The sequence below is a fragment of the Pipistrellus hanaki genome (genome assembly GCF_964339955.1).
Source record: "Pipistrellus hanaki genome assembly, chromosome: 3".
NCBI lineage: Eukaryota > Metazoa > Chordata > Mammalia > Chiroptera > Vespertilionidae > Pipistrellus > Pipistrellus hanaki.
Genome location: NC_140505.1, coordinates 51104515 through 51126599, shown reverse-complemented (window position 1 = coordinate 51126599; position 22085 = coordinate 51104515).

The window sequence follows — 22085 nt, the reverse complement described above, 5'->3', positions numbered from 1 at the left end:
GGATGAGGCAAGATTCCAACCAATGTAGTCTGGCCCTAAAGTCCAAATTATTGACCAGTGTTAATGGTGGCTCCATAATAATATGATTCATAATTAAGCCACTGCAAAAATGAAACAGTTTATATGGATAAAGAGTATTACTGAAGAGCAATTAGCACTCCTTGAAAGTAGACAGTAGATCAGATTAGACATTAATTTATTTTATTCCTACTCTATCTAGGCCCTGTACTAATTGTTGTAATAAAAGATGTCTCTGATAATGGCTTCATTCAATTCTTTCTGGAGTGTTAAATTATTTTTTGTGGTTCTTTTCAGATTTTCAATTTAGAGACATTAAAATATCTCATAATTAATATTGCTCATATGTAACTAGCCATGTTGATTTGAAATTTATACATACAGGCTCATAGAGACTTTCATCCACAAAATAAGAAATTATAATAACATGAAAATAGTAAAGTCTAAACAAAATATAATAGGGAAAAATTATTCCTCTGTCAAAAAATAAAGTTCAACTCTTAAATATATTATGCTTTTAAAGTAATGAACATTTCATATCCCAATCTAACTTCTTAGAACATTTAGTTATTAAACATTATAAAGAGATTCGTGTACACCCAATTATTCAAGTTAGATTTAATCTGTCATCATTTTAGCAATTTGTGGCAAAGAGAATGAGGTTGTTTCTTTAGACTATTACTGTATAAAATCATATAAATTCAACTATTTCTTCAATTAACCCATTTCATATGACCTACTAAAATTAAATCCCCAAATAATACCGCAATGAATGATGTTACATCCAACTTTTGCAAGCCACAAACTGTCACTGTAAAGGCACATTTCATTTCAACCCAATTTCAAAAGTAAAACCCTCTAAATCTCTAAGGTAATTTAAGCTGTATTCCACTTTAAAGGTTTCAGCTTTAGTTGCCACCATCCTCGTTGCTTAAACATTACACACCTAAAATATTAGGGGTAAATTAATGCAGTAAAGCAAGCAGAGGCATTGTTATAAACAAGAGAGAGATTTTCTTGTGCATCTCCTGGAAAACAAGGGTTGGGTTTTTGGGGTTGTTTTTTACTTTATGGACTCACCATGTACATTGTTTTAATATGCATCAAGAAATTACCAAGCTACGCCCTGTAAAAATAAAGATCAGTTAAAGCCTCTTCATAAAAAATATTGAACCAGGTTGTACATCATACACACACAAATTTTCAAAACACCCATATTACGTACGAGTTAAACAGAGCTCATGAGGCTGAGGGTTACAAGCAGAGGAATGTTATCCCTTGTTTCTAACGCTATTTCAAATGGATTCATTTTGAAAACTCGATTAAAAATGCATACTGGTATGTCAGGTAAAGGATTGGGAAATAGAAATGTACTTTTTAAGACCCATTATATAGTTTTTATTATTTGAGGATCAGAAAGTAAAAAAGCACACATAGGTTTTAAAACAAACTAAAGCTTGCTACTGCGCCCACCCTTCATTTTCTCCTACCAAAAAGGTTATACAAGGCAATAAAAGCGCGCACGGTGGCTTGCACCAGCATTGTAAAAATCGATTTAAGAAGTGCGACTGCCGTTGTCTTTCCCGGGTTTTTAATTATGTGTTTGTTTGCCATGGCGGCTTCATTTAGTCAGGAAGATGAGCCCACATTAAAAGCCGGCCGGAGAGGTAAGTAATCCCCAGGGTGGGCGGCTTGCGCTCGGGAGTTTAAGGCTCCCCACACAGAGGCAGCAGCCACGGCACATGTGAGAAGGGGGTCCACATGACAAACAGGGAAAGGCGAGCAAATCAAATTTTTCACAATTAGTTGAACAACAACTGTGACAGGTTTAGCGCTGAGCATTTTCATTTGTGTGCTCAAATTTGGTTATCTGTCCTCTTTTATGCAAATGCGATGTGACAGGAGAAGCTGGGAGCACTGGAGCAGGCCAATCACTCACCACAGGGGCTGGGGCTGCTGGGCTGAGGGGCCCAGAGTAAATGGACTGGATGCTGATGGATAAATGACAGGAGAGGCGCTGAAAGCCTCATGAACTGATTTAAAACTTCTGAGGGAGGTTGCCACGGACATAATGATGCTTTATGCCCCAGCCTAAACTGTCAAAAATAAAAAGATAACAGAAGAATATAAATTGTACCAAATGAATATTATCAGCATTCATAATTTAACTAAACCCCACATGTTTATCCTGCGTTGAAAAATAGATAAGATTGGAAAGCTGTGTTCTTAGGCCAGACGCCTTGGGGCTGAAGCAGAGTTTAAACATTTTTAAGGGAAGCGCAGTGGCTAGAAATCCAAGACATGGCAGCTTTCTTCTTAAAGGGCTTCCGTCCCCAGCAAGGAAAGGCCCCTCTGCAAAGTTGGCACAGTCAGTTCATCTTCAAATGTATGTCTGCCAAGGGGGTTGGGTTCAGGCGGCCCCTCCCATGCATCTGGAGCATTGGAGCACCAGCACCAGTACCTAAGAGACAGAAGGACCATTTCCATGAATTTTGGGGTGTCTGTACTCTGTCCCAACCGGCACTAACAGTCTGTGATTCTAGCAAGTCAAAGGACGAAAGAACACGAGGGCTTGTTATCTAGCTTGCTCTACCTGGTCTTCTAATTCTATTGTCTCTAACATGTTCTTCTTAATGGAATGTTTTACATACGCTTTTCAGAGGTTCCTTTCAACATCTGACTCTACAATTTCTTTTCCTTTCAACATCTGACTCTACAATTTCTCCTTTATCATTACACACACACACACACACACACACACACACACCTTTCTGGGAAGACTTCAATAATTCTAGACAAAAAGATGGAAAAATCTCACACAGGTATTTTATGGATGAATACATATACATAAAGGGACAATGTGATCTTAAATTCTTTTTTATAAAAAGAAAGAATATCAAGCAGTGGCATATGATATAAAGAAATGCAGGGAATAAAGATGGTAACAAAGGCAAACCATGTTTAAATGAGCCAGAGAATACTCATATGCAAGCAAGCACATAAATGTTAAAGTATAATTTGTCCCAATTAATTGGTGCTATAAGCTAATAGAATATTTTCTGCTCTGTAGTAAACTTTGACATAATTTGTTACCTTAGTCCATCTCTTAAAACTCATTATCGTTTATCACAGGATTAACTATTAGTGTCAGAAAATATTAATGATACATATATGTACTTAAAAGAAATATATCAATTTCTGTGCAAAAGATACTATAATAATAAGAAAAATTAAACTCACCTTCATAAGACTATAAATAACATTTAAATAAAATGTCTGTTACTAGACAAATCTCTTCTTAATTTTTTTAGAAGTAAAAATAGATGTACACAAGTCATAAGTACATATATCAAAGACGTTTTAAAAAAGTAACCACCATCTGTACCAGAAATGGAGCACTCCCAATACCACAGCAGCCCCTGAATGCCCCGTTTCAGTCATTAACCCCTCAAATGTAACCACTTTTTAAAAATATGTACTTTTATTGATTTCAGAGAGGAAGTGAGAGGGAGAGAAAGACAGAAATGTTAATGAGAGAATCATCAATCGGCCCATTGGGGATTGATTTTCCCAACCTGGGCATGTGCCCTGACAGGGAATCTAAATCTCCTGGTTCATAGGTGGATGCTCATTTACTGAGCCACACCAGCCAGGCCAAATGTAACCACTTTTAGAAATTCTGTCAGCACAGCTTGATTTTGCCCATTTTTAAAATTCATACAAATTGAATCATTCAAAGTCTACTCTTTGTCGTCTGACTTCTTTTGGAGAAAGTGGCAGTGTCTAGCTTCTTTACTCAATATTCTGTTTGTGACATTTATTTGTATTGTGTAACAGTGATTTCTGCTTTTTTTATTGTATAATATTCCATTGTATGTATAGAATATTCTGCCATTGGTGAACACTTGCTTTGCTGCTACGAATATTCTTGTACATTAACTCTGATGCATATATTTTCATTTCTATGGAGTATATGCCTGGGGTGGTATTGCTGGATTATTGAGTGTACACATATATTTTAATACTAGAGGCCCGATGCATGTATTCATGCACCGGTGGGGTCCCTCAGCCTGGCCTGCACCCGCTCGCAATCTCTTAACTACACAGAGTCTGTCGGGAAATGTGCAGCCAGCTCCACGCTCACTTCTCCCCCACCATTTTAAGTAGCTCATGGGGAGAAGGAGTTGAGATCTGGATCTTTCCCTCCAACAAGGCTCCTAGTTTGAGAATGTCCTCCACCTTTCCCCAGGAACCATCAGACCCACAGAGTGTGTGTGTTTTTTTTCTTTTTTTGGAAGGTGGGGGTGTCACAAATTAAAAACCAAAGTCTTCGCCCACTGGTACACAGTCCACTTGTCCCTCCCTGGGCTCCACATAAGCTTTCTTCTGACGACTGACTCCCCCCACCCCCGCTGGCCCACCTGCATTTTTGGTGCCTTAGCATTTGTCTGCATTCATGGCCAGGTGTCCTAATGTTCATCCCAAGGCAAGGACCCGTCTTCCACAACATCGATGTCTTCATTCTCTTTGTCTTTGTTCTGTGTGTTCCAAGGTTTGCATCCCATTCTGGCTTCGTGACTATTGCCCATATCCTGTGCCTCTGTGATTTTTTCCCCCCCAATTTTATAATGCAGCAAGATAAGGTTTATATTTTGGTGTCTTATTCTTCAACCTTCTTGGCTAAGCAAGTAGCCAAGAGGGAGGTACATAAGCAAACGTACATCATTTTCTGTTTGGAGTTCCCCTCCTAGTTTCCCAATCTTCACATCAGCCATCAAAGGGATGTCACTGGCAAACCAAACTGCCCATAAAAGTGGCCTGCCCACTCTAGTGACCTTTTGTACTCTTCCTTACGTAACGGACAAGACAGTACACAGCAAACAACACTCACAGAATGAACCACAAGCATCTAACCTATGGGCCATCCCTTCCCACATAGAGATCGATGGCCACCTCAGGATTTGCCCCACAGAAACTCCTTTTCCCTCTCCCATTTCTCTGGTCTCCTGATTGGCTTGCCAATTGTTGGGGGAGTTTCCTGGGGCCTAGAGACCAAGGAAAGAGGCTGACAACTCCGGAATCACATCAGGAGTTTATTAAGGGAATGTACAAACAGGCTTTAGAGGCAGCAGGGCAGTCAATCTCTCCAGTGAAAAGAGACAGGATCCTCATAAGTATGTAGCTAAGCAGCCGGTGCTAACGCAGGGGACTTCTAGCCACATGGCATGTGCTTGTTAAGAGCTGTAGAACACAAGCACAAAATAAACGAATGGGCCCACTTTTCTACACACAAACATTCTCTACAGGTGATAGGGGCCGCCTTTCCTGTGACAACCGGACGTCAGCTGGCTTAGAAGGATGGTGTTGGTCTCATTAAGTACCAAGAATCATTTTGTATAACACATGCCTAAACCATCGTTCTCCACCAGACGAATTTTTAAAAAATATATATTTTATTGATTTTTTACAGAGAGGAAGAGAGAGGGATAGAGAGTTAGAAACACCCATGAGAGAATCACTGATCAGCTGCCTCTTGCACACCCGCTACTGGGGATGTGCCTGCAACCAAGGTACATGCCCTTGACCAGAATCAAACCTGGGACCTTTCAGTCTGCAGGCTGACGCTCTATCCACTGAGCCAAACTGGTTTCGGCACACCAGACGAATTTTTTATTCATCCTTTAACACTTGGCTCCAATGTCATCTCTGTGTTACCTGCAGCAACTCCTGTAGACAAAGTTAGTCATTTCATTTGTTAAGCTTCACAAGACCATTCTAGTGTTTAACATGTGATACTGGAATTATCTGCTGAAACTCCTGCCTTCCCCAGTGGACCATGAACTCCACAAGAGCAAAGGCTGTGACTATTTCATCTTTGCATCCCCACATTTCAGTTCAAATCAACACCCAAATTGTGTCAATTTCAAAGTTGGTAGTTAATAAATATTTCATGAAAGAATGAAAGATAAAAGGAAATTAAACCTACATTAATTTAAAACTCCTTCAAAAAAGTTCGAGCAGAAATTTCTTTTTTCACTCCTATGTCCAAAGAGGGGGGAGGGTGAGTTTTCCCAAAATTCGTACTTAAGTCAGGGAACTTCATGTTTATTTTTTCAGTTTGCTTTATATTTATAAATTTAAATGAATAACTTGAGTTATATGGCATAGCACAGTGACCTCAGACATAATCTACTAGTCTGAGGAGACAGCTAATATACATCACACTTGGTTGCTGATCTTCACTTCCTGCATGACAGACAGCACTAATCGATCATGGCACTGCTTCTCAGATTCAGCCTTAGAAATCTTAACTCAGCCTTAGAAATCTTAACACAGGCTGTTTCTGGAGTCGGTGGTCAAGATGAACCCTGCTTGTCACTCCTGGTCTAGTTTACTTTATCTTATTACAGATAAACCAAGTGACGTCCTGAGAGGTTGAATATTATAGTTTTGCCTAGGTCATAGAGCTAATTAGTAGTAGAGCCTGAACTAGAACCCTGGTCACCTAAGGCTCTTTCTTCTAGAATACACTTTCTATTTATTTTAATTTTTATTTTGATAGCAGATTAACAGAAATGAATACATCATAGAACATGTTAGTTTTGTTCAGGGTGACCAAAAGTAGGTTTACAGTTATGAATAATTGAAACAGCTTATTATTGCTTTATTATTTATTAATTCATTATTATCTTATTTATTTGCATTACTTGTCTTATACATTAGTTATTATTATAGCCTTATTTTATCTTTTAAATACTGACTAGAGGCCCAGTGCACAGATTCATACACATCAAAAGGAAATTAATTAGAAGGTGGCTGGCATGGTAGGACTGGATGAGACAGGCTGGACATGCCCTGGAGCCAAACTCCCGAGGCCCCTTCCTGATTGGCAGCACCTGGGGCAGTACTGGGGCTCAAAGGGCATCTTCGGAGTAAGCGGGATCCCTCTGGCAAGTGGGGTCTCTCAGCCTAGCCTGCAGAGATCAGGCCAAAACCAGCAGTCAGACATCCCTCTCACAATCCAGGACTGCTGGCCCCTAACTGCTTGCCTGCTTGCCCCTAACCACTTTTGCCTGCAGCCTGATCACCCTCTAACCATTCCCCTGACAGCCTGATCTCACCCCCAACAGCCCTTCTCTGCCAGTCTGATCACCCCTAACTGCCTCTGCCTGCCTGATCATTCCTTATTGCCCTCCCCTGCAGGCCTGATTTTGCCCCCAAATGCCCTCCTCTGCCAGCCAATTTGGTTCTGATTTGTCAGTTTCTATGCCAGTCAGAGTCAAAAGCTCCGCCTCCTAGGCAGCCATTGGCTCCTTCCAATTCACCCAGATTTGGTTCTGATTGGTCAGTTTCTATGCAGTCAGCATCTCTGGGCCTATTTCTGGGTCTGATCATAGAGGCAGGGCTGATCAGCATCTGACCCAGGCTGCTGGCAAGCGGCTGAACTGCTGACCTCTGGGAGAGAGAGAGAGAGGCTTGGCTGCTAGAGAAGGAGAGATAAGCAGGGTCTGACCCCTGCTTCTCTCTCCCAGCCTCGCCAGCAGCCACTGCCACTACTGATCAGCCCCAGCTCTCTCTCTCTCTCTCTCTCTCTCTCTCTCTCTCTCTCTCTCAGAGGTCAGCAGTTCAGCCCGTTTACCTGCTGTGCGTGCACCCTAGCAAACAGATGAGCCTCCTGGTCCTTGCTAATGAGATGGACCCAGGGTTTTTATATATTAGGATAATAATTTTGAAACTTCACTTACTATGTCTCAACCAATTGTATCAACAGACCAATGTATCATAAAAACCTCATTGCTCTGTCATTCCAAGCCCATTTTCCCTTAAAGCCATAAAGGCATAATTTTTCAAAACTGACTGAAGCTTGGCCCGGCATTCTGGAACAAACATACCACTATTTTTTAAATCAAAGTGAGTGTGCTGCCATTGTCAACCCTATGGACCAGGAAGTCACCTGTTCAATTCCCGGTCAGGGCCCATGCCCAGGTTGTGGGCTCAATCCCCAGTAAGGGGCATGCAGGAGGCAGCCAATTGATGATATTTCTCTCTCATTGATGTTTATATCTCTCTATCCCTCTCCCTTCCTCTCATTCTAAAAATCCATAAAAACATATTTTAAAAAATTAAGTCAAATCAAAGTGAGGTGCCTCTAAAAGTTTGCCATAAAAAGTAGTAAAACACCAGAAAAAAAAATGCAATGGAAGCAAAAAGTACTGGTCAGTTTAACTGTTTGGTATCTTATAGCTAGTTTCTTAGCATATCAAGAATGTATTTGAAAAAAAATAGCTATGGAAATTAGAATATAAACAAGACTGGTCATATATATTATATTTTCAAATGGGTGCTCGGTTAGTAATATTTGTTAACTTTTTCTGTATATTCTCATTATCCTCTTCCATTTGCCACCAGTACAAGAGGGTGTCAGAGAAGACCCCCAGAATGGTCTTTTAATACAAATGCTGTAGGTCTCTATCTTTATTACACACAAATCCTGATGTGTAAAAGGATGCATGTAAAAGAAAACAAGAAATATATTAAGAAGTGTTTTCTTTTCCAGTGCATAAACTTAAAACTCTCCAAAAGGATGGATTTGTTTCTTCCCAGTGGGCTCGCAGATGAAGAAAGAAACAGAGAAAGTTGAAATAACTTAAAATCTCAGATTCCTCAGCCTCTTTTTCTTTGAGTAGCATACTGAAAAATACTCTCAAAGAATCAACACCCAAGATACCTCATTATCAGAAATAGGGAGGCAAATGAGAAAGGGGGGAAAGAAAAAGCAATCCCACAGCCTGAAAATAGATAAAAGAAGGCAAACCTAGTTCTTGGGGATGGAATCACACAAAGGTTTTCCATTTGAGGATAAGAAATGAAATAAACTGTTAGCAAGTAACAATGATAGCCTTTGGCCGGGGAGAGGCGGGGGGGGGGGGGGGGGGGGGGGTGACTGGTTTTCATTGACTGAGAAAAAGTAGTTGTAACTGACCTCTGGTTGATATTGAGCAACATGTGTCCATTTACTTCAATGACAGTGATCCTGTAGACACGCCTCTTTGGAGACCTGGGGTATCAAAGCAAGGCATTAACAATCTTCTTTTTCTGACAATTCTGGGAGAAATGGTGATGGTAGCTACTACCTCTCAGACCCAATCTAACCTGTCTACATTTGGTTCTGCATCACTGGGTGACTGCAAACTACATTTCCCAGAATAACTGCCAGGTGGAGGCACTGTTGGGAGACTACAAGGGAAAACAAAGGGTGAAAAGATGCTCCCACTTCCAGCTCTTTTTTTTTTAATTTTTTATTGTTCACAGTATTACAAATGTCTCCTTTCTTCCCCATTGACCTCTCCCCAGCAACCCCCCTGCACATGACCTCCCCCGCTCCCCCCCCCCTTGTCTGTGTCCACTGGTTATGCTTATATGCATGCATACAAGTCCTTTGGTTGGTCTCTTACCCCCCACTCCCACCCTCCCCTGCCTTCCCTCTGAAGTTTGACGGTCTGTTCGATGGTTCTCTGTCTCTGGATCTACTTTTGCTAATCAGTTTATGATGTTCATTATATTTCACAAATGAATGAGAACATGTGATATTTATCTTTCTCCGACTGGCTTATTTCACTTTGCATAATGCTCTCCAGGTCCATCTGTGCTATTGCAAATGGTAAGAGTTATTTCTTTTTTACCACAGCATAGTATTCCATTGTGTAGATGTACCACTGTTTTTTAATCCACTCATCTGCTTATGGTCACTTAGGCAGTTTCCAAATCTTAGTTATGGTGAATTGTGCTGCTATGAACATAGGGGTGCACGTATCCTTTCTAATTGGTGTTTCTGATTTCTTGGGATATATTTCTAGATCACTTCCAGCTCCTGTGTGCCTCCCTCCAGCATCTTTTATTACTTTCAGAATTAGCTGTGTGATTCCCTCAGAAGTCCAGATAGGCCCTGTGAGTGGGTTCCTCTTCCATAACTGTCTGTTCCCTTCTAGTCTTTGTTCTGGAAAGAGCAGTGACCACCTCCAACTCTTTAAATCTGTTGTTAACTAACACTTCATTATCTATTTTTGTAAGATGTTACACTGAGAAACAAGAAGGCAATACAACTACATGCATGACTCTGTGTGTGTAAACTGAAAAAAGGTTCACAGTGACCGATCACAACAGAATTTGAAAGAAGCAACATGATGGATCACTGATCATCATGCACATCTCTTATTTACAGAGTGACTTGTGGACTTAAGAGCTAGTGGTGAAGTTTGCACTTGAAATAATCACAGTTAATATATTGTGGCAATTGATTTTGAATCATGGTGTTGTGGGACCAGTGGTAACTAAAATTCATGTTCATAAGAATAATCTAGCCCTAGCTGGTTTGGCTCAATGGATAGAGCATTGGCCTGTGAACTGAAAGGTCCCAGGTTCGATTCCAGTCAAGAGCACATGTTCGGGTTATGGGCTCAGTCCCCATTGGGAGACTTGCAGGAGGCAGCTGATCCATGATTCTCTCTCATCATAGATGTTTCTGTCTCTATCCTGCTCTTCCTTCCTCTCTGAAATCAATAAAAATATTTTTTTTTTAAAAAAAGAATGATCTACAGCAATGAGTTATTTATATAATTATGGGTTCCTTCGTCCCCAGCCTTTGCAAATATTGGGGCTCACAATCGTTAGTCTTCCCTTGTTGCATGGTGATGTCCTTACTGGGGAATCTTACTCATGTATGTGGTTCCCAGGCCTTTATAGGCACCCCAGACTTTTCTCATGTGCTTCAGAAAGCAGACATCTGCCTATAGAACATGTCAGAAATGAATTCACCTTTTTTTCTTGTCCCTGCTCCCAACCCCACACATCCCATTTCAGGCTATGGCACAACCATCAATTTTGTTGCTTAACCCAGAAAGCTGGGGTCTCTTTGCCCTGATATCCAGTTAGGGGCCCCGTGCACAAATTCATGCACCTTGAAAGATCCATGAGGCTACAGTGGGCACATGGGTGGGTCTCACCCATCCTACACTCCCCCGCCCACCCCTCCCACTGAGGTCCACCCCTCCCTTGTCCCCTGTCTGCTGGCAGCCCTGGTCCTGCCACCACTGCTCCCATGCATTGACAGCACCAGCCCCACTTGGGGCCGGCACCAGCAGTGGGTACAAGTGGTGACTGCTGCCCTGATTGCCCCTCAGGAGCAGCAGGGGAGGTGGAGAAACCTTCAGGGGTGATCAGGGCTGGCAGCCGCCAACTCACACCCACTGATGGCACCGAGCAATCAGGACCTGTGCCAGGTGCCAACAGTGAGTGCAAGTGGCAGATCCAGCACCAGCTACAGATGGGAGTAGGACCAGTGCCATCAGCAGGTGTGAGCACCAGGTGGGACCGCAGCATATGGGAGCCAAGAATTTTTAGTAACCACCAGAGGCTTGCCTCTGTGACAGTGACTGGCACCCCACCTTGGTCTGGCACCCCCGCTCACCTGCTCCACCACCCTGCTGTGACCGATGCCCACCATGTTCTGCGCACGCCCCCTGGTGGTCAGTGCACGTCATAGCAATCGGTTGTTTGTTGTTCAGTTGTTCTGCAGTTTGGTCTACTTGCATATTAGCCTTTTATTATATAGGATGTCCTCCCTGCCTCTAATTCATCATCCTCACCATTACAAAAATGATCTATAATCAAAAATAAAATTATAATCATTTCACACTATCCTACCCACATCACTGTCTTCCTTCCATTGCATCTCCTTTTTTCTTCCAAACTTTCAAAACTTTCAGTGGCTTCCCAACACCTTAGAATGAAGTTCAAAGTTCTTAAACATTTTCTGAACCTTGTTTCTTCCAGATTCCTATCTAGCTTCTATTTTTCCTAAAACTCTTTACATTCTAACTACTTCATGCTCCTTGCCACTTCTCTGAGTACTTGTTTTCATTAATTGATATTTACATGGGAACCTTTACCCTCCAAGTTAGGTATCAGGAAAGAGAATGGATAGAGTAGAAAAGAATTACAGAAGGAATGGCAAAATGCTTGTTTGTTTGATTGATTGATTGATTGATGATTGTTTACTGGCTTGAGAAGTTTAGGGAAGGAAGTGGGAGTTGTGTTCCAAAAAGACAGGCTCTGAGCAGATGCTATGCACTGCCTCCCACGTACAATGACTGACAGTCTCATTGCTCAGACCGCAGTGCAGCTTTGGTGCCCTGAAGGCATGGCATGGGTGGGAGAGAGGGAAGCAGTGTTTTAATAGAGACTACTATGGCTGGCAGTAGCAGCTGTGGTGAAGGATCCAGGTGAGTCTGGTATGGAAATATCAAGACTAGATATTTAAGGGATTCTCAGGTACAGTTGGGAAAGATGGGAAAGTGGAAGGGGGGGGGGCTATTTAGCAGTTATACAGGTGAGGACTATGCACTACATGATTTTTCTACTAGTTGCAGAGAAAACTAAAGTCATCTGACGGGAATTCTCTGAATTCCACTAGCAAACCTAAAAGCATAATGAGCTTTTCTCCCTCTCCTCCTTGCCTCCAGTTACAATGGAGGAGGTGTCTCTATTACCACCTAAGTACTTCCACCTTCTTGTTAGAACTCCTTTCTGTACAGATTTAAACATGATTAAGTGTCTGGTTTCCTTATATCCTACCTGCCTTGCAAACTACTAATGTATCTCCATTCTGCCTTAAAATCCTCCTCAACAAAACCTGCAGCCTATACTCCGTCTCTATATTCTTACCTCCTTTTACACCTCAGCCCAGGGGTCGGCAAACTCGTTAGTCAACAGAGCCAAATATCAACAGTACAATGATTAAAATTTCTTTTGAGAGCCAATTTTTTTTAATTTAAACTTCTTCTGGATTTTTACTATTATGAATAAAGCTTCTATGAACATTTGTGTGTACAATATTTGAGTGAAAAGAAATTAAATACTCGGAGTATAATTGATGGTTCATATGACATTTGTTTAGTTAGCTATTTAAGAAACTACCCCACTGTTTTCTAGAGTGCCTGTACAACTACCAGTTTTCCAAAGTAACAGTTTCACTAACAACGTATGAGTGATCCTTTCTCAACACCCTCCAGCATTTAGTGTCCCTATTTGTTCATTGGCCATTTCTGATAGGCATGTGGTGATATCACATTGTGGTTTTAGTTTTCATTTCCCTAGTGGTGAAGGAGGTTGAATATTTTCATTCATGTGCATATTTGCCATCCAAATATTATCTTTGATGAAACTCCTGTCTCTCGCCCATGTTCTAATTAGATTGATTGCTTTTTCATTGTTGAGCTTTGAGTTATGTATATATTCTAGATACCAGTGCTGACACATATTAATGTGTTTTACCATTCTTTTCTCCCACTTTCTAGTAATCTTTTCATCCTCTGACGGATTCTTTTAAAGAACAAAAATTTTAAATTTTGATGAAGTCCAATATATCAAGCTTTTATGGATCGTGTTTTTGGTGTTAAATCTAAGACTTCTTGCCTAGCCCTAGATCCCAAAGATTTTTTTTCTAAAAGTGTTATAGTCCTACATCTGTCTGTGATTCATGTTTTAGTTAATTGATGTTGAGTGCAGTTCTTTTGTCCTTTTTGTCTTTAAATAATGTCTAATTATTCCAGGATCATTTGTGGAAAAGGCTGTATTTCCTGCATTCAGTTGCTTTTGCATTTATCAAAAATCAGTTGGGCAGCTCTAACTGGTTTGGCTCAGTGGATAGAGTGTTGGCCTGCATACTCAAGGGTTCCAGGTTCGATTCCAGTCAAGGGCATGTACCTTGGTTGCGGGCACATACCCAGTAGGAAGTGTGCAGGAGGCAGATAATCAATGTTTCTCTCTCATCGATGTTTCTAACCCTCTATCCCTCTCCCTTCCTCTCTGTAAGAAATCAGTAAAATATATATATTTTTAAATCAGTTGGGCATATTTGTGTGGGATCTATATTGTATTCCACTGATCTATGAATCAGTCCCTCTTAAGATCCCTTCATTAAGAACAGTTTTTATTACTGTAGCTATAAAATGTCTTGAAATTGGATAGACTGGTTTTTCTCACTTTAGTCTTTCTTCAAAATTATTTTATTCTAGTTATTTTGCCTTTCCATAATGATTTTAGGATAATTTTGTCTGTATGTTGGGTTTATTTAAGTCTTAACACTTTGTAGTTTTCAGTACAAGTCCCGTACATTGTTAGATTTAACACCTGTCATTTTTCCCCATCAGTCCTTCTAATTGGCATTGTCTTTCATTTCAGTCTCCAAATGTTCAATGATAACATATAGAACTATGATTATTACATGTTTGTGGTAAGCCTTAGCTAGAAATGCACATGGGAGGGCCTAAGGGTTCACATCTGGAAAATTACCCAAGTCCCACTGGGCAAGAAAGTCAGAGGCAGTTTTCTAAGTTTAACGAAGCAATTATCTTGAAACAATGAACCTGAACATTGAAGTCTCAATATGTGGCAGTTTCATGTGATAATATAAATTGTGCTGAGGTGCCCTTGTGACAAATGAGTGTTTGGGGGGGGGGGGGCACGTTGAGAACCATACAGGTTGCTATCATCATCTTTACCTTAAGTGTTTCCCATGAGGAACACAAGCACTCCCTGAATAAATGAGCCCTTGGCTGTAAGCATTTCTATAAAATTTTCATGTTCTTGATGCTTGATAAAGCTTAGCAGTTGGGGCAGGGGCAGGGGAGGGGAAGAGATGTTCTTGCTTTGAGGCTGCTTTCCTTCTGAACTTTCACAAGTGCAGGACCAAGTCTATATCCATCTTTCTCTTCCCAGCCTTGTCATCTTAGATGACTCTTCTTTTGTGAGCACTGTTATTTGGAGATTATACCCTTTTTCACTGCAGATCTTAACAAAATTTAAAAATTCACTCCTTTAGGTAAACCAAAGAATGGTGGTTAGGATTATATTTTTAACATATGTAGTTTTCATCTAGGTAGTATTACAAGTATGAAATGTGTGAGGGTTATCATAACTAATAATCTGAGCATTGCTCAAAGAATATTTTTGTCAAAGTACCTATTTAGTTTTTAAATTCTCAGCTCATTCATACATGGTAACTACAAATGACAGAGAGCCTCTTATCATTCTTTAATTTTCTGTGAATATTGACTTGACAAAAAAAATAATAATAAAAATTAAAATGTAAAACTAGGATATTACCTACTAGACTTAAACACCACACACACACACACACACACACCTAAATACTTCAATAAACTTAGTACAGATTTAATAGCTATCGATTTCTAACTCCAAAACTGCCAACATTTATATAACTTCTACATATTTCTTCCTAACACTGACTTCTAAAAAAGTTTTGAAATCTTGTCACAGATACTCCTTTTTAAAAAAAATAGGTTGGTAATGTCACTGAAATTTTTTATTTAAAAGAGACTTTTGGGCCGAAACCGGTTTGGCTCAGGCCTGTGGACTGAAAGGTCCCAGTTTCGATTCTGGTCAAGGGGGTGTGCAAGAGGCAGCTAACTGATGTTTCTCTATCATCAATGTTTTTAACTTTCTATCCCTCTCTCTTCCTCTCCGTAAAAAATTAATAAAATATATTTTTAATTAATTAATTAAAAGAGAGCTTTGGGATAAATAATATTTTAACATGAATGTTTCAAGAATGTTAAAGACTTCAAAGGCTTACTTTTCTTGTATGTAATTTATATTCTCATTCTTGAAATCAGAAGTAGAAATTTGGTCTTTTCATTAACTCAAAGCCCTAAATTCAAAATAACACTGAGTACTATATACCAGTCAGAATCATGATCCTCATATCACTAAACACAAAACGTATTCTTGAAAATTTCAATACATATACTATCTAATAAAAGAGTAATATGCAAACTGACCATACCTCTGCTACACCAACAAGCCACACTCACCAGCCAATCAGGAGAAATTATGCAAATTAACCCAACCAACATGGCTGTGGCCACAGAGAGGCTTAGGTTTCCCCAGCAATCAAGAAAGCCAAGCTTTCTGCCTGCCCTGGCTGGCCCAGACATCCGCTCAAGGTTACAAAGTTTCAATAAAAGAAGATGAATAAATCCCAACAAATATGGTGGCAGCCACGAAGCTGGAGAGAGCAGGAGGCTTGAGTTTCCCCTGGCAATGGAGGAAGCCAAACTTCTGCAGCCCTGGCCTGCCTTGGCCTCCACTGAAGGCTACAAAGTTTCAATTACAGAAGATAAATAAATCCCAATAAAAATGGTTGCAGCCATGGAGTGAGCAGGAGGCTTGGCTCTGCTCAAGGCTACAAAGTTTCAATTATAGAAGATAAATAAATCCCAGATACCAGGTGCTTTGCTTGGGTGGCCGGATGGTGTGGCCAGCCTGCAGACCACCACAGGCCCCTTACCCAGACTGCCCCATGCCCCAAGGGAACACCCACCCTAATCTGGGACACCCTTTAGGGCAAACCAGCTGGCCTCCACCTATACACTAGGCCTCTATCCTATCTAATCCTATCTAATAAAAGAGTAATATGAAAATTGACCATCACTCCAACACGTAAGATGGCTACCCCCGTGTGATCAAAGATGACTGCCCCCATGTGGACACAAGATGACTAGCAGGGGAGGACAGTTGGGAGGGACCAGGTCTGCAAGGAAGGGAAGTTGTGGGCGATCAGGCCAGCAGGGGAGGATAGTTGGGAGGGATCAGTCCTGCAAGGGAGGGCAGTTGGGGGCGATCAAGTCTACAGGGGAGGGCACTTAAGGGTGACCAGGATGGCAGAGGAGGGAAGTTGGGGGTGATAGGGCCTACAGGGAAGGGCAGTTGGGAGGGACCCAGGCCTGCAGGGGAGAGCAGTTGAGGGGGACCAGGCCTGCAGGGGAGGGCAGTTGAGGGGGACCAGGCCTGCAGGGAAGGGCAGTGGGGCGACCAGGCCTGCAAGGAAGCAGTTAAGCATTAATTAGGCTGGCAGGGGAATAGTTAGGGGATGATTAGGCTGGCAGGCAGAAGTGGTTAGGGTCAATTAGGAAGGCAGACAGATGAGCAGTTGGGAGCCAGCAGTCTTGGATTGTGAGAGGGATCCCAGATTGGAGATGGTGCAGGCTGGGCTGAGGGACACACACACTCCTCTGCACAAATTTCATGCATCAGGCCTCCAGTTTAAATCTATAAAAGTGAATCAAAGGTTGACAATGAAAGAAAATGGACATAGCACTGTAAACCCTCAAACACTGGAATTAATACAATACACTCTTGTGTTAATTAGATAAAACATGATCATTCCATGGATAGCTCAGGAAAATTTACAGTTTACGACTTTATTCTTCCCAATAAAATGGATGGACTTTTCTACTTATGACATAGGAGGAAAATACATGGAATTCACTATCTTCCCATACCTATAATCTTCTTTCATAGTTTACTGCATGCTTCATAAATTTCAGTTAACAAATGTTCATGAACTTCCTGGGGAAAACATATTTTGCTGAGGAAAAGCAGTTTGGAGAGTTCAGAAGCAAAATATGAGGGAATATGTTGTTGCTATAAATTATTTGGCAACTTTGTATATTCTTGTAGTAGATATGGTATTAAGAAATGAACATTCATACCCTGATCCTGCCATGTTAATTTTACAAAGATAATCTGCCTTACCTTTTAATAGACTAATTGAGATTATAATAGTTCTTAAAAATTTATAAAATGCTATTAAAAATTATAAAAACCTGTAATTACAAGAAAAAAGTTTGCTCCAGTATATAAAATCCTGGGACTATATATTGTGGAAAATAGCAATAATAATGTCACTATTGCATCAGAACTACTATATTAGATATAGTTTTGTTACTGTTATATGAATATAGAATAAACCCAGTAAGTCTTAACATATGTGTGAAGAAAATAATTTATCTTGTTCTCCCAAGCTAGATGTTTATACTTAACTAGAGGTCCAGTGCATAAATTTGTGCACTGGAGGGGGGGGCGGTCCCTCAGCCCAGCCTTTGCCATCTCGCAGTCCAGGGCCCCTCAGGGGATGTCTGACTGAAGGACATCCTTAGCGCTGTTGCAGAGAGGCAGGTGAGGCTTCCACCACCACTGTTGCACTCACCAGCGGTTAGTTTGGTTTCTGGCTGAGCAGTGCTTCCCCTGTGAGAGTGAACTGACCACCGGGGGACAGCTCCTACATTGAGTGCCCCATGGTGGTCAGTGCAGATCATAGCAACCAGTCGTTCTGCCAGTTGGTTGATTTGCTTACTAGCCTTTTATTATATAGAACTAGTGGCCCAGTGCACAAAATTCACACACGAGATTGTCCCTCAGCTCGGCCTGCACGCTCTCCAATCTGGGACCCCTTGGGGGATATCCAACTGCCAATTTAGGCCTGATCCCACAGCAATCCAGACTGCTGGCTCACCTGCCTGATCACCCCTAATTGCCCACACCCCAACCCCCACTGGTCTGCTTGCCCCAACTGCCCTCCCCTGCAGACATGGTCATCCCCAACTCCCCACCCCTGCAGGTATGGTCCCCCCAATTGCTCTCCCTTACGCCCCCTCCCCCCCCCCAAAAAAGATGCCCTTCCCTACAGGCCATCACCCCCAACTTCCCTCCTCTGCCAGCCTGGTCACCCCTAACTGCCATCCCTTGCAGGCTTGATCACCCCCAACTGCCCCCCCCTGCAGGCCTGGTCCTCCCCAACTGCCCTCCTCTGAAGGCCTGGTCACTCCCAACAGCCCTCCCCCGCAGGCCATCTTGTGTCCACATGGGGGTAGCCATCTTATATGTTAAGAGTGACAATTTGCATACTATTCTTTTATTAGATAGAGGCCTGGTGCACAGTTGGAGGCTGGCTGGTTTGCCCAAAAGGATGTCTCGGATCAGGGTGGGGGTTCCCTTGGGCAGTGGGGCAGCCTGGGTGAGGGGCCTCTGGTGGTTTGTAGGCCAGTCACACACCCCGGCGACCCAAGCTAAGGCCCTGGTATCTGGGATTTATTTTGTATAACTGCAACTTTGTAGCCGCCAGCCAAGAAGCTTGGCTTCCTCCATTGCCAGGAAAATCCAAGCTTCCAGCTCGCTCCATGGCTGTAGCCATCTTGGTTGGGTTAATTTGCATACTTGCCCCGGATTGGCTTGTGGGCATAGCAGAGGTATGGCAAATTTGCATATTTCTTTTATTAGTGTAGATGTGCTTTGTGAAAGATCAAATTCTAAGTGCATCAGATTTTAAAAACAAGTTTACTTTGACTCAGCAGTTCTGAGAATGTCTTGAAAGAATAATCAAAGATATTCAGGGACACAGCAGCATTTATATTAAAATTAAAAAATAGGAAGGCCTTAAGTGCTCAAAATAAGGATTTAATACATTTTCATCTACAAATGGAGCAGCTTTGAAAATGGTATGAATCTGTTATAAATACAACAGAATAATATATATTACATAACCCCACTTAAAAACGTCTAGTGATCATTTAGAGATGACAGGTTTTCTATCATCCTACCTTTGTCTTTTTATTTTTAATGTCTAGCTATAACATGTGATTTTGAAAAAGGATTTAAAAAAAACTAAATACATTGATACATTACACAGAAACTTTTTTTCAGGTTAAGTGAAAGCTGACATGCTCAATCTGCAAATATTTCATGGGGGCTGGCAATATTATTTTAAATTTAAAATATAGAATTATTTAAAATCTTTAAAAAAATATATACTTTAGCCGAAGCCGATTTGGCTCAGTGGAAGAGTGTTGGTCTACGGACTGAAAGGTCCCAGGTTCAATTCCGGTCAAGGGCATGTACATTGGTTGCGGGCACATCCCCTGTAGGGGGTGTGCAAGAGGCAGCTGGCCGATGTTTCTCTCTCATTGACGTTTCTATCTCTCTCTCTTCCTCTCCGTTAAAAATCAATAAAATATATTTTAAAAATAAAAAGAGAGGGAGGATAGTTAGAAACATTGAGGAGAAACATTGATCAGCTGCCTCCTGCATACCCCCAACTGGGGATGTGCCCACCAAGACACATGCCCTTGACGGGAATCAAACCAGGGACCTTTCAGTGCTCATGCTGATGCTCTATCCCCTGAGGCAAATAAGTTAGGGCCAAAGTATTTATCTTTTGAAATAATAAAAAGAGCACTAACAATCTCAATCTAATTTGTTTTATAAAACAAATTCGAATTATTTTAAATAATTTTACCAAGTGTGTCATTATTACCCAAAGTCCTGTCCTAGTTCACTAGATCTAACAATTATCATCAATACTTATGCACTTGGGAGATAATGTATTCTCCTAAAAGCAGTGCCACTAGTGGAAAACATTTATTGAGCTTTTTAAACCCAGATTACAGATGATAGAAAGTATATCTGTAATGAAAAAATGTTATCATTTGATAAAATATGAAATGAATATGCTAAGTGCTGGAAAAGTAAATCAGAAGAAATGTCTCAAATGAAAACTAAAAAATTGCAAGTTCTACAAACTTGCAAAGGTTGACAGTCTAAGTACTTTACATCAAATTCCACTTTAGAATCTATGGAGTCTTTCTTTGACATATTTTCATGCTTATTCTGATCTTCAAATGGAATAAAAAGCTAATTTTTGGCAGTAGAGGCAGGAATTAGGGCGAGTAAGGGTAAATGTATGAGAAAAAAGCCATTAGGCCAAAGAACACATTGGTACCAAAGGTGACTTAGAACAATTTAAAGTGAGAATGGAGGACAGAGAGGGAAAGAGGCAATGTGAAGCCATTTCTTTATTTAAACATTTCCAGAATTCTCAATTGTGCAATGCCTGAGGGCTGCACATTTTTCTATTGATGCAACATAAAGGACAATTTAAAAAAATTAACAATTGATTTTAAGTAAGACTATTTTATTTAAAAATTTTTCAAAATATAAAAATAATAAACATGGATATTAACAAACAAAACATAATTCAACTATAAATTAAAATGTTGACAACCTCACATAAACATGTAATACTATAATAAATAATCTAAGCATACAAGAGTAGTTTTCTAGTTCAAGTTTTACTTTTTTCAGTTCAAGTTTCGCTTAAAAAAAAAAAAAAAAAAAAAAAAAAAAAAAAAAAAAAAAAGCTGCTACAGCTTAACCAATTTCTTTCGCTCCATTCAAAGAGCAGGGAATTTTTCCCCATGCCAACGCACATTCATGAAATGGATTCTTATGGGCACAGGTATTAAAAACTGGAACAATCCAGTCTCCAGACAAGAAAAGATTCCTTTGGTGTTTTAAGTTCAACAATCCACAGAAGTTGAGTTAAATTAAACCACTTATTAAAGGAAATCTTGTGCCAGACATGTTCTATCACACCCAGAACAGGTTCAGGATTCTGAGAATCAAAAATAAACATCTACAAATGCTTTGCTGATACTTAAAAAATTGTATCTTAAGAACGTTTACTAAGGTGCTGGAATAAAGTTTTGGAGATGTAGAAAACAATCTACATTAACACAAAACTTGTACAATGTAAATAATACATCTCTTTCCAACTCATCAAATGTTCTATAAATATTTAAGAATTACCCTGCCTCCTATTGAGTAAAAGACAAATGGGAATTTAAAGTAGAACTTTCAGACTAGAAAAGTTTTCTATTTGAAATATAGGAAAACTGAGCCATGCTAAATGTTTCATTTTTTAATTTTAGCCAGGTTAACACAGTTCCTCTTATCAAAAGAGCCAATGATAAACTGAAAAAGCTGTTTCTTTTGGAGAAGCTGGGCAAAAATAAGAACGTCATTCTGCTTATTTTTAAATAATGGGGTGTTTTCTAATGGTCTAGGCTCTGTACTCACCACAGACCACTTTTCTACTGATGTTGTTAGAATAAAACAAGTCAGTAGCAATCACAGATGAAAGCCTAGTAGTCCAAACAATTGATTCAAAAATGATATTGAAAGGTTTTATAGCACCAATGACTTTTTCCTAAGACACTTTGGGGCTGCATCACTTATCTTGTAAACAAGACCAAAATATTCAATCTGTATTTTGAGCATAAATATTTATAAACTCTATTTTAAAAAACAAATATAGCATGATTAGAGCAGCTAATAGTGTAAAATCCAAGTATATTAAAAATATAGATATA